We start from the raw sequence: 13695 nt of genomic DNA, 5'->3' as shown, positions 1-13695 counted from the left end.
TCAATCATAATTATACCTATCAATTCAATTCGATCAATTTTTTCTGAGCTTCGAGTATTTATTTTTACTTTCTAAGCGCATCACTATACAGTTATCGGACTTTCTAGTAAGTATATAATGAATACACGTTTGTATTAAATTAAAAAATTAAAAAATGAGAGGTGTATTTGATCACTATCTCATCATCTACTTAGATACCTATATATATTTTTAATTCTGCTTTCATTGCAGAGCTAGATGATTATTTGAAAGCATGCTCCGAGGCATTGAATAAATTTAATTCGCATTTATCTATTGAACCGAAGAATATGACGTTCAAGTCTTTTTATTATAGTAAGTTAAACGTCTGAATTGATAGACTCAAATAATACCTATCTTCGGTTGCATGTTTCACTTCTGCAATTCATCTTACAGAAATGCTGAGATGGGTGCTGCAACATACATTGCGTATTCGAAATTCTGTGATCGTTGAAATAACATTTGATTTAGATTGTAAGCATCTATAGTCTCTAATACCTAGTACCTACCTTACCTATACTTATCGCGTTTAATTAAAAGTAATTAGGTACCTATACTTACAATCAATTCAATCAATTTTTTTTTCAAATGAAGACGCCATTGCGGCTATAATAGCAAAGATCGAAACATTAGGTGAGTAGGTAATCAGTTATATTATAACTACCTACTAATAATTCAAGTTAATAAGTAGGTAGGTAATTAGCACGACGTTCATTCATTCGTTTACAGATATTAAGGCAGCTTTCGATGAAAAAATCTTCAACCTACAAGACCCTTCGCAATTGAGTTCATTTGGTAAAGAAACAGATAATGCCGTTCAGTTGATTTACGATATTGGTAAATCGGTTTCATACTTACGTTCAAACTATTATTCCACAACTTCTGAATGTTGAAAACCATCTTTTAGATCCTTAATTCCTTTCACTATTATATTTTTTTAAAGGAAGTGTATTAAATTGACAACCTAGGTACCAATTAAATACGAGTATACTTAATGGTGGGGAGGAGGGAGACGAGAGTTTCACTATGCTAATTTTACAGAAAAATGTTAGAGCTGATCTAGTCAGATCGAATTGAATCCAAGTAAATGTCTTCTGACCTGATCAAACCAGTCTGATTAGATCCAAGATCTTCCCTGTTGGATCTAATCAAGTTCGAACACATCTAATCCGACTGAAACTTTGATCTGGTCTTCAAATTGGACATTGAACGTTGATAATTTTTTGAATCACGATTGGTTACCTAGCGACATATGAGTGATTCGTCAAATTTTTTTTTTTTTTTTGAATTGTATTCGAGAGAACACTTTTTATGGGTCAATTAAAATAAAAAAAATCATTGTATTTAAAAATAATTTCGGAATTCCATCTTCTGACTTTTTGATCTCGTGGAAAGCTTTTTTTCTATTTTTCTTTTTTTATATAACAATCAGGCAAAAGTATTTAAAATTTTGCAATTTCAAAATTATTTTGCATTATTGTTTTTTTTTTTTTTTTAATTTGAATAAGCAGTTTTATGGTGATGGTTGATGGTTCCCATAATGGTTTTGGGCATTAGGTAACTTACATTTAATAATCGAAACAAACTTTTTTACATTTTAAAACTGAGCTTCAAAATTGTAGTTTTTTTTATATTTGTAGATATTTTTAATCATCGAAATGAAATTTTTAAAAATTTTAATGAGCTTAAATTTTTTCTTGACTTTTTCAGAATCCAGAAAATTTGAAGTGAACAGTAGGTATCCTTTTTGGAAATCAATACATTCATACTCGTATATTGTGTACCTCTATCTATAATCTACCTGTTTACCAACGTAATTTTTTGACATGAATTGAAAAAGTCTAGAATAAAATTACACCCATACCTATTTTAGATATATTTTTGAAAAAATCAAAAGATCCTTTGGAAGTCAAGTTGCTTTACGGTAGGACATTATTTTACGAAATTGGTAAGTAGGTATAAAAAAAAACATAAATTTTTATTGCGACTCGAGTTTATTTTTTTTAAATCCTTAATAATCTTATACCTTATTCATTTAGTCTGTTGTCACGTCATCGCTTGCTCAAAAGTAGATGTTTACGAAAACTTACTTCATAGTAAGTAGGTATCTATTTTAATCTTGTCAAGGAATTCCAATAGCTAGATCAAACTTTACGCAATAAATATTTCTGGAAATCAGAATTTTTCAAATTGTGAATTATTTTTCAGAATTAAGTGGCCCTGAGAATTGCACGACTGAAAATGCTTTCATCAGTGAGTTATTTTCTATGCATTAAATGATATAAGTTTGAATTTTCTCACAAATTCATTTGTGGGTGTGTTTTTTAAAAATATTTTTATATACGCAGGAACCCTTAAACTAATTGGTAAGTAGGTATTTGATCTATGAACTTCGAAATGTTCAAAATCGAATGATGGGACAAGGACGGTGATGCTTCAAAAATTGTAAAAACTGTATGGATTATAGGTTTGATCGATGCTGCGTTGATAATCTCCGCAAAAGGATCTACACCACGTATGTTGTGAATTAGTGTGAAGATAATTTAATTCCTATACCTACCTACTTTCGTATGAAACTAATAGATACTGATTTCTCAATTTCCTTAGATATAAAAAATGTGAATTACGAGTACGGAGATAATGAGGGAACAGGCATTTTAAACAGAAAAAAAATTTTGAAAGGTAAAATTTTTTTAATTACACTTGTTTTAATCGATTAAACGCTTAGCATTATTTTCATATGGAAGTTAAATATTTTCATTTTCCAAAATTGAAATATTTTCTTGTTTTATGTAGATTTTACGTATGAAAACATAAGCCTGAAAAATCACAACCAAGGTAAAGTTTTCATTCAAACATGGTTGTGTATGGTACGTGTATAGGTACCAGGTACCTTACCTTCAAGATATTGTAGATGCATAAAAATATTATTTTGCGCTTCAGGATCCACGAGTCATATCAAATTTTCATCTTTAATATTTTTCAAAGCTGTTGAAAAATGTGTATTCCAAGAATTAGTGCCAGAGTTCGTTAACGACGACGTGACGTATCAATTTCAGATCGCTTTGCTGGGTAAATATACGAGTAATGGATAAAGAGGGATAAGACTGGGTGGTAAAATTATAGGTACTCTATTAATGTTCATTTTGCTGATTCTAGACTCAAATTGAGTGTTTTTTTTTCTTTTGTTTCAGAAAATTTCTCAACACGTTCTTTTGATCTAAGTAAGTATACTTTGAATTCCTACTTTAAAAAGAGTGACTTTTGCAAGCAGCATTTGTACCTCCACCTAATGAAGACATATTTCTGCAAGGGCCCTCCTTTGCACTAGCACAGTGGCACACTGTGTCAGCCAAGACCTCAGAATGTCTGTTGGGATAGTGAGGGACTTCATCCGCCACTTTGAAGGTAGAGTGCTGCTGACCCGCCTGACCCAAGCACACAATGTGGGGTTAGTGGCTACTCTAAAGCGTAAAATCTAAGGAATAGTGAGCCAGGGTCACTACATAATATTCTGCATCATCACAAAAATCCACTACTAAGACAAACCAACATATAATAAGAACTTCTCCCTTGGCATCCAAAATCTTGCCAGGGAAAGGGAATGTACAAAAATAAAAAAACTTGCTATCCCACGGATTGGATGTGGGCTGGACCAGCTTGACTGGGGCCAGGTATGGTCAATCATTGTGAGAGATTCAGGGAGATACCTATCAACATCGAGGTGTGTAATTGGACCTCCCCCAACACCCACTCTAAAACTAATTAATATCACTTGTAAATAGCTACATAATATAATAGTGTAACAAATTATCAAATATTTTCCCCAAATATAACTTATTTAATTTAATTTACATAGTACAGTGGAGTCTCGATAACTCGAAGCTGAAGGGAGAAGGAGTTGACTTTGAGTTATCGGAGTTTTTGAGTTATCAGAGTTCGAGTTAGAGGTTAATTTTTTGGTATAGTTCGAGTAAGCGAAGTTTTGAATTAGATGAGTGTATTTTTTACCAGAATGAAATGGAAACACGTATTATACCTATGTACCAGTAAAGTATGGAATGAGATTGTACAATAGGTACCATTGAAGATAACCGATATGTGAATGTGAAAGAGTTTTGTAGGTATCAATGAGATTCAAATTTACAAGTGTTTTCAACTAGAAATTCGAGTTATAGAGGCAAAACGTTGGCAACGTTTGACTTACTGAGGTTTTTTCTTGTCTTTTTCAAAAATTTTACTTCGAGTTATCAGAGTTTTTGGACTTTTTACTTCGAGGTAAAGAAGTTAATTTTACATTGAGTCTTATGGAGAGTTGAAGGGAAACAGACTTTGCTTCGAGTTATCGGAGTTTTCGAGTTAACAGAGTTTGAGTTATCGAGACTCCACTGTACAATGTATGTATATTATAGCACTACCCTAAGCTAAAGGATGGAAGAAACCTATGGTACATGTCCATCCTCAGCATTCAAAATTACTCCACTTTATCCACTATGTAAGGTGGGGCTGAGTGTTCCCACTTTCACATATAAGAAATCATATCCTTTTGGACAATCCTGCTCTAGGAGATTTCTTTCTGAGGTAATTAAGGGTACAGTGTTGCCCAGATACCTCCTAGGCCTATCCCTAAATGGGAGACGTGGGTCGGGGGAATGGGCTACATCCTAGGGTGATCACTCCCTCAATCCTAAAGTGGTGGGAGCAATTCTGGGATACTGCCTAGGAGCTCCGGGCCTTTGTCCTGCTGCTGGGGGGAGGCGGGTCAGCAGCATCGACTTTTTAGATATGGACTGCTAGCAGTACATAAGCCAATGGTCTTGAACACAGTTCATCAGTTAGTCAAGGTTTGGCTTCTGCGCATGCCGGAACTGAAAAATGACCTTGTACCAGGTGACGATGTTATACCTCCTGCACCTCTGTGTAACTGTACCTGGGTGGTATAACATCACAACAGAGCTGGTGCATGCGCAAATTGCAACCCTTGACTTACTATGTTCAAGACAATAGCAGGCTGTATGTTAAGCTTATGGGCCGCTAGCAGTCCATATCTAAAAAGTCAATGGTCAGCAGTCACAACCAAAACTGGGGCCCCCACTCACTGCGGCTCCAGGACCACTGGGTGGTTGAACCATCCCCTCCCCCTCATAGTTTTAAGCAAAATTGACACACTCTCAATCTTGGCTTACATCAAGTTATACATAGTTTTTATAGCTAAATTTTTTTGTCATTTAGTATTAGAATTTACATCACCCTCCCCTCAAACCTGAAGATTGGCCCCGCCCCCTCTACATAGGAATAAGTAATTATAATATGTAAATAATATTCAAAAAAAAAAAAAAACTCCGCCTCCATAAATTCCAATTCCTACCGCGTTAAATTTCAGTAGCTGAAATACATTTTTCGATTTTTTGACTCATTAAAAAAAATTTAAAGTATTGTACCATTTTCTACAAAGAATAAAAAAATCAGAATTTTGTATAAGTAACTGAATAAGATTCCTGGAAATTGATTCTTATATTTTCAACCTTCAGAATCTGTCGATGGAAGTTTGGAACCTTCCTGCTTTGCATAGTCTTGGACCTCGTATACCTATAGCGTTTATTTTGGCTCTTTTTTGATTTTTCTTACTTCGATCCAAAACGATGAATGAGGATGAACCTGATCTAACAAAATAAGTAAGATCGAAACGTTTTAAAGCCGTATTCGCTAATTGATTACCATTATTTTAAAGGATTTCGAGCTTTAAATTACCAAGTTGCAAAAACATTGAACATTGCTGCCCAAAGTTATTCGACACATAAAGGTCGCTTAAGTGATCAAGCAACAGGAACAAAATTTTACAGTGAGTAAATTGGTCATTTTGAGGATTATTACCCGATAGGTACAAATTAATTTGACCAAGTAGGTACCATTTTAGGGCTGTTGAAATGGCTGGAAAAACAAACGCAATACGGAGAACGACTTTTCACAGAAAGTGAGTAATAACGTATACCTAAGTATACCTCTACACCTACTTACCTTTTTCACCTTTTTCCACGTCTCTACTTCATTTTGTTTGAATTTTCAGCCGAAATCAATTCTATTTTTTCAAACAACAAAGAAATTGCTCCTTTAGCAGATGGTACCTAATGATTTTATTAATTTTATGTACCTAATAAGTAATAAGTATTTGATATCTTCTTAATCCAACTATAAGTACTTGTAAACTTTGTTTGACTGATTGAGAATATTTTTTGTAAAATATTTCCTTTTATCAACCTATATTATATTTTTGCTCTCGAAATATCTCACTAGATGCTGCAAGTGTTTCTATACCGGATGGAATCTGTACTTTGAAACAATTAATGGAATTCTGCAAAGATGGAAAAACACCTCAAGTAGCTTACCTCAGTCTTCATTATTGGATCAACTCGTTTGAGTCTTTGATTAGTAAACTTTTCAAGTAAAAGTAAAATATATTTAATTTTGCTTTACAACACACCATCACACAATAAAAACAAATATAAAGTAGCTGAATCATTGTAACACTAAAAGCACTAAGCAGTGAATACTGAACATAGCGCCAGAATTCGGTAGGTACATACCTACTCATACTGAAATTACCTACATAGTTGAATTTATGCACTGGCGAGTGACGAATACAACTAAATAAATGAAACTCTCCCTGCATAAATACACGATCTAAAATTAATCACAACTATTAAGGTTATACACAAAAATCTACTCTACACCATACTTACATAAATATCATCACTTCAAATTAAAATAGCATAGGTAGGTATCCAATTCTTCTTTCCCAACTGGCTTTGTCAAACGATCAGCTAATTTGTCAATTCGCAATTTGTACTTGGATCCAACTTTCTCAATTATGTATGATTTTCTTATTGGACACACACTCTCAGATTAGAAAATGCTTTCTGCATCATATGTTTGGTGTTCCTGTGATTTTCTGGATTTTGCACCAATCGGATCGCAGCAGCACAACCAATAAATAAAAGTGACTACATATTTATGCAGCGTCTGCCATCGCTTCTGCCACTGTATGTTGTCTTTCGACTAATCCATGAAACTGCACCATCCTGGTATTTCATCAATAATGATGAACCAGAAGTCAATCTTTCAGTCTTTTGACATCCTCCTATAAAACGGAGTCACTGTAGCACATTAACGCTTCAGCATTAGCTTTTTTATTGTAAGGCCGATTTAGGGTCCCTTTTATACATATAACGTATTAGTCCGGCATATGACAATAGGAGTAATTGCACCACACCCCCCCCCCGCCGATCCTCCGGGACAACATTTTTCTTAAAGGGGACATCCCAAGGAACATTTTAATGCAAAGTTGCCAAAAAAAAGTTGGCCTTACTTACAAAATGGCGGCCATTTTGATTGACAGGTCAGCCGAAATCGCAGATTTTGCGTTTTAACATAGGACTTGCACAAACTTTTTCAAACTTTACAAAGGTAGATCGAAAGATCATGCAAAAATTTATCACCTGTCCAAATTTCAAGTGCTAAAGTGCGTTTTTCGATTTTTGGTGAATTTTTGAAAATCGAATTTAGGCCAAAAATGAGGGAAAAAATCAAAATTTTACCAAATTGACCAAGAAAGCTGAAATTTGGGATATACCCTATTTTCGACATGCCAAATCGACTGGAAACGGTTTCAACCCGTTTTGCAGTTCTGGAGCCTCCAGCAGATTTTTGAAACTCGAAATTCCCACAAAATTCCATCAAATTGGAGTTGTAAAGCTAAAATTCATTCTAAAAACTAATTTCAATACGCTACGAAGTACTGCAGGTGAATTTCAAGTCGTTTTGGAGGCTCCAGCGACTTTTTGAAGATTCCTGAAACCTCCATCAGACTTTTGAATCTTTTAAATTTTCACAAAATTTCATCAAATGGAGATGGAAAGCTGAAATTTACTCTACACTCCAATTTTAACACCCTCGGAAGACGGTGGGTTCAAGTAATTTTAGGGCCACCAGCGACTTTTTTTGAAAATTACTGGAGCCTCTAGCAGATTTTTGGAACTTAAAATTTTAACAAAATTTCATCAAATGGAGATGGAAAGCTGAAATTTATTCCACACTTCAATTTTAACACCCTCTGAAGACGATTCCAGTTGGGTTCAAGTCATTTTAGGGCCTCCAGCGACTTTTTTGAAAATTACTGGAGCCTCCTGTAGATTTTTGAAACTTGAAATTTCCCCAACATTAATTTATCAAATGGAGTTTGCAAGCTGAAATTTACTTCTCAGACTACATGGTGGTTTCAAATGGTTTTGAAGCTTCCAGCTACTTTTAGGAAATTTCTATTTTCCAAAAAAACGTAATACAACCTTTCAAAAAGTTGCTAGAGGCTCCAAAAAGACTTGAAATTCACCAGCAGTCAACTTCGTAGCGTATTGAAATTAGTGTGCAGAATGAATTTCGACTCTCCATCTTGGTTTGATAACATTTTGGGGAAATTTCAAGTTTCAAAAATCTACTGGAGGCTCCAGTAATTTTCAAAAAAGTCGTTGAAGGCTCTAAAATGACTTGAAATCCACCAGAAGTCGTTTTCAGAGGGTGTTAAAATTACTTGAAATTCACCTGCAGTACTTCGTAGCGTATTGAAACTAGTTTTTAGAATGAATTTTAGCTTTACAACTCCAATTTGATGGAATTTTGTGGGAATTTCGAGTTTCAAAAATCTGCTGGAGGCTCCAGAACTGCTCAAAACGGGTTGAAACCGTTTCCAGTCGATTTGGCATGTCGAAAATAAGGTATATCCCAAATTTCAGCTTTCTTGGTCAATTTGGTAAAATTTTGATTTTTTCCCTCATTTTTGGCCTAAATTCGATTTTCAAAAATTCACCAAAAATCGAAAAACGCACTTTAGCACTTGAATTTTGGACAGGTGATGAATTTTTGCATGATCTTTCGATCTACCTTTGTAAAGTTTGAAAAAGTTTGTGCAAGTCCTACTAGTACAGGAATTTTAGGTGAAATGAGAGGATTTATTCGGACTAATTCCTACAAAAGGTTTTTTTGCGGGATACTGTAGGGGAAGGGGTCCTATTTAACATACTAAAAGTCTCACCCCGTACCCCGCGTGCGTCGCGTGCTAGAGCGTGAAAAGTGTCACGCCGCGGCGTTTTTTGTGATTTTCTCGCGAGGGGTTGATTTTACGTCGAAAATAGCTTTATTTTTGTGTTCTACGTCAAATTTCCGATCTAGTGATATGTCAACTGTATTTCTAGCCCCAAGGGGGGTGGAGCTAGAACCATTCAAAAAAAGGGGGTTTCCTGAAAAATACATAAAGACTATAGGGGCCTAAGAGGGGTGAAATGGTCCCCAAAAGCGTTCGAGTTGATATTAGCATGGAAGATGGGTACCATTGAGAAACTTCCGCGTGAAAAATTTCAGATCCACGCCACCTCCCCTTTTTTGGGAACCCCCCCTTTTCTAAAAGTTCAATAACACTTTTCTCGGCCCCATTTTACCCGATTTTGAAAATTTTTCAGTATGTTATGTATATCCTTAGTAGGTATCCCCACAAAAAATTTCAACCCCCTCCCATCATATTTACCCCTCAAAATGATGTAAAAATGTGTTTTAGGGATGGTTGGGGTAAAATGGGAATTTTGGGGAAAATAACCAATTATTAATGAGTAGGGTGTCGTTTTCTTATGATTCCATACCGCTGAACACGAATATGATGTCAGATTTTTTGCTAGATTCCTCTAGCCCTCTCCAGAGCACTTGACCCCCTCAATTTTTACTATTGTTAGAAAGCATAAAATAAGTTGAAAAACGCCATTTTGAGGCGTAAATATGAGGGGAGGGGGTTGGAATTTTTTGTGGGGATACCTACTAAGGATATACATAACATACTGAAAAATTTTCAAAATCGGGTGAAATGGGGCCGAGAAAAGTGTTATTGAAATTTTAGAAAAGGGGGGGTTCCCAAAAAAGGGGAGATGGCGTGGATCTGAAATTTTTCATGCGGGAGTTTCTCAATGGTACCCATCTTCCATGCTAATATCAACTCGAACGCTTTTGGGGACCATTTCACCCCTCTTAGGCCCCTATAGTCTTTATGTATTTTTCAGGAAGCCCCCCTTTTTTGAATGGTTCTAGCTCCACCCCCCTTGCGGCTAGAAATACAATTGACATATCATTAGATCGGAAATTTGACGTAGAACACAAAAATAATGCTATTTTCGACGTAAAATCAACCCCTCGCGAGAAAATCGCAAAAAACGCCGCGGCGTGACACTTTTCACGCTCTAGCACGCGACGCACGCGGGGTACGGGGTGAGACTTTTAGTATGTTAAATAGGACCCCTTCCCCTACAGTATCCCGCAAAAAAACCTTTTGTAGGAATTAGTCCGAATAAAAATCTTAAAATTCCTGTACTATACGCTAAAACGCAAAATCTGCGATTTCGGCTGACCTGTCAATCAAAATGGCCGCCATTTTGTAAGTAAGGCCAACTTTTTTTTTTGGCAAGTTTGCATTAAAATGTTCCTTAGGATGTCCCCTTTAAGAAAAATGTTGTCCCGGAGGATCGGCGGGGGGGGGGGTGCAATTACTCCTATTGTCATATGCCGGACTATATAGGACATATTTTAATCGTTGAATGCTTACACTCGTTAGGGCTACCCAACCCAAAAATATGCTCTCATTTGAGGTAAAATATCGAATATTATAGGTATTTGATTTTTTGAAGTGAAATATTTTTCGTGCTGTTTAAACATAAAAATATTGTACTGCACTTTGAGACTGCTCATTTCTCCTAAACACGAACCTCACCTGCCGCTCAGACCACCTCGCGCTCACTTCACCCGGCATGGCCGAAAGTCCCAAGCCCTGGCCCAGCCAAGGCCCCGCCAAAAAACCTGAAACCCAGAACTCACGCCGGGACAACTCGCACAAGGGATCCACAGCCCTGGGAGAAGGTGCGGAGAATTAGAATTTATTTATTTTGTTTATTTCACTTCTGCCCTTTGGTAGAGGCACCCAGCAGCGGGCCAAACTTGGTGGCTACCAACGAACGGTGTCTTGCCTCCAGACAGCAAGGTTTGCAGCGGAGTGTGGTTCTACCTGGAACAGTTTAACAGCAGATAGCATAATTAAGTACATAAGACATAAACATAACGCATAAAACATATTTACAAAAACAACGAGAGATTTCAAAAAAAAAAACAAAGAGAGACTTCAAAGACAAGACTTCCCTAAGCCCCATGCCCTAAGCCGTGAATGGCCACCTAGTGGCCCTGGACAGCGACGAGTCCCGATCCCAAATAACCTCTGTTACAGACCTGCATGCCAGATCAGGACGCGAATGGCAAACAATGCGATACCTAAAGACGGATGTGAATGCTTTTTCAAGACTATACGTAACCCATCAACTGACACATTGGTTTGTTGATGCGTAACCTCGAACGACCAGAAGCCAAAGGGAACAGGCCCACTGCCCGGAAGGGGAAGGAAATAAAAAGAAGGAATGTAGACACACTGATTTTCCAGCTCAATGCACACCAAACAAGGCACACCAAGATGAGCCGCCCCTTTACAGGTTGAACCCGGATATGGTCTCCTCCGGTACTGATAAAATTTAAATACCTACATACAATACACCGATGATCTAAGGTATGTGGAAATATTTTGAATCTTCAACTTAATGCAACATGCAAATGCAAGAAAAATATATGCAAATGATCAATCGATGAATCGACCATGAACATGGCACACATACACAATTCGAAGTTCAAATTACCATCTTGAAATTTATTTTGAAAGATTTTTGTGATATGTTTAAAAATTTGAGATGTTTTGCTGCAAAGACGAGATGATAACAAATACCTGCAGATAAATAAACATATTGTTTTTTTGAAGATAGTTTGAAGGGATAGGTAGGTATTGCTAGGAGTGATCTGTGATATTTCTATAACATTGAGTACAGGGTGCCCGAGTACCCCTAAAAAAGTTTTTCATTAAAAATATAGGTTGGCAATGTGAAATAGATGCATATGATTGATGGAATGTTATCTCTCCAGTCCAACAACCAATCATGTGCTATCATTATTATCATTCACTGTGACCAACCAAAAGTATTTTAGTAGAAAACTTTTTTAGGGGTACTCAATATTTCTGGACAACCTGTACCAGTTTGTTTCACAATTTAATAATAGGTTTTTTTTTTTACACGGATTCTCGAAAGTCTAGTTTTTGGAATTTGGACGTTTTTTGAATCTCTTTTTTAAACACTTTTTAGATCCCTACCACAAACTTTCAAAACATCAGAAGTCTTCTCTCTTCAGGTAAAATCCAAAATCCATTTTCAAAAGCTACTATCCTAGCAGATTCTCGTGGATTTTAAATCTGCCCAAAATCCAGATTCTCGAAAATCTGCCAAAATCCGTGTAAAAAAAACAAACCTATTTACCATAGCTCAACCTGACGTACAATATTATCAGGTATTCCATCCCATTTACATGATTTTTGCAATTACTTACATATTCTGTAACTCTCCTCTCAGTACCTACCCTTTTTTTTTCTTACCTAAAATGCACCCAAAATGAAAATGTAAACCACTTTTGCAAGGACTTATAACTTTCGTTCATTATCCTGCCGACAGTGTCATGCGACTCGTAAAAACTACCTACACAGCGATGTTCTACGTTCCGAGTGTAGTTCAACTCACCTCGTGTAACCCCGCCTTTTGTTGATGGTTTCGGCTACGCACGCACCAGCAATACGAGAATTACAACGTAAAAACTTGAAAGAAAAAAAAAATCGGGATGAAGTGGATTCTGAAAGTTAATGACCCGGCGAACATTGTGGCGCAAAAAAAAAGTTTCTAGCTCCCCTCGGTCCCACTCCAAATCGGGGTCAAAAAAAGTGGGAACTGGAAATTACAATATTTTTGAAAAAAATGAACTCGTTATTGAATCTACCAAAAAAAGGAAGAAAAATGGCGTTTTCAAATTTTTTCTACCCCCCTCCAGTTTATCCCCCTTCAATGATTGAAATATTGATTGAGAAGGGTGGGGGTGAAAATATGAAAAATTCAAACGGGATGAACTCGATATTTACATAGTTTCACCTGGGGAGTACAATGGCGTTTTCAGATTTTTTCTACCCCCCTCCAATTTATCCCCCACTTATTATATGAATTATTGAATGCAGGGGGAGGGGGTGAAAATACGAAAAAATCAAATGGGATGAACTCGATATTGACACAGTACGACTCGGGGAGTACAATGCCGTGTTCAAATTTTTTCTACCCCCCTCCAATTTATCCCCCACTAATTTTTGAAAAATTAAATTCGGGGGGAGGGGGTGAAAATATGAAAAATTCAAACGGGATGAACTCGATATTTACATAGTTTCACCTGGGGAGTACAATGGCGTTTTCAGATTTTTTCTACCCCCTCCAATTTATCCCCCACTTATTATATGAATTATTGAATGCAGGGGGAGGGGGTGAAAATACGAAAAAATCAAATGGGATGAACTCGATATTGACACAGTACGACTCAGTGAGGAAATGCCGTGTTCAAATTTTTTCTACCCCCCTCCAATTTATCCCCCACTAATTTTTGAAAAATTAAATTCGGGGGGAGGGGGTGAAAATATGAAAAATTCAAACGGGATGAACTCGATATTTACATAGTTTCACCTGA

Source organism: Planococcus citri, chromosome 4, assembly GCF_950023065.1.
Source record: "Planococcus citri chromosome 4, ihPlaCitr1.1, whole genome shotgun sequence".
Classification (NCBI taxonomy): Eukaryota; Metazoa; Arthropoda; class Insecta; order Hemiptera; family Pseudococcidae; genus Planococcus; species Planococcus citri.
Note: the sequence above shows the minus strand (reverse complement) of the source record.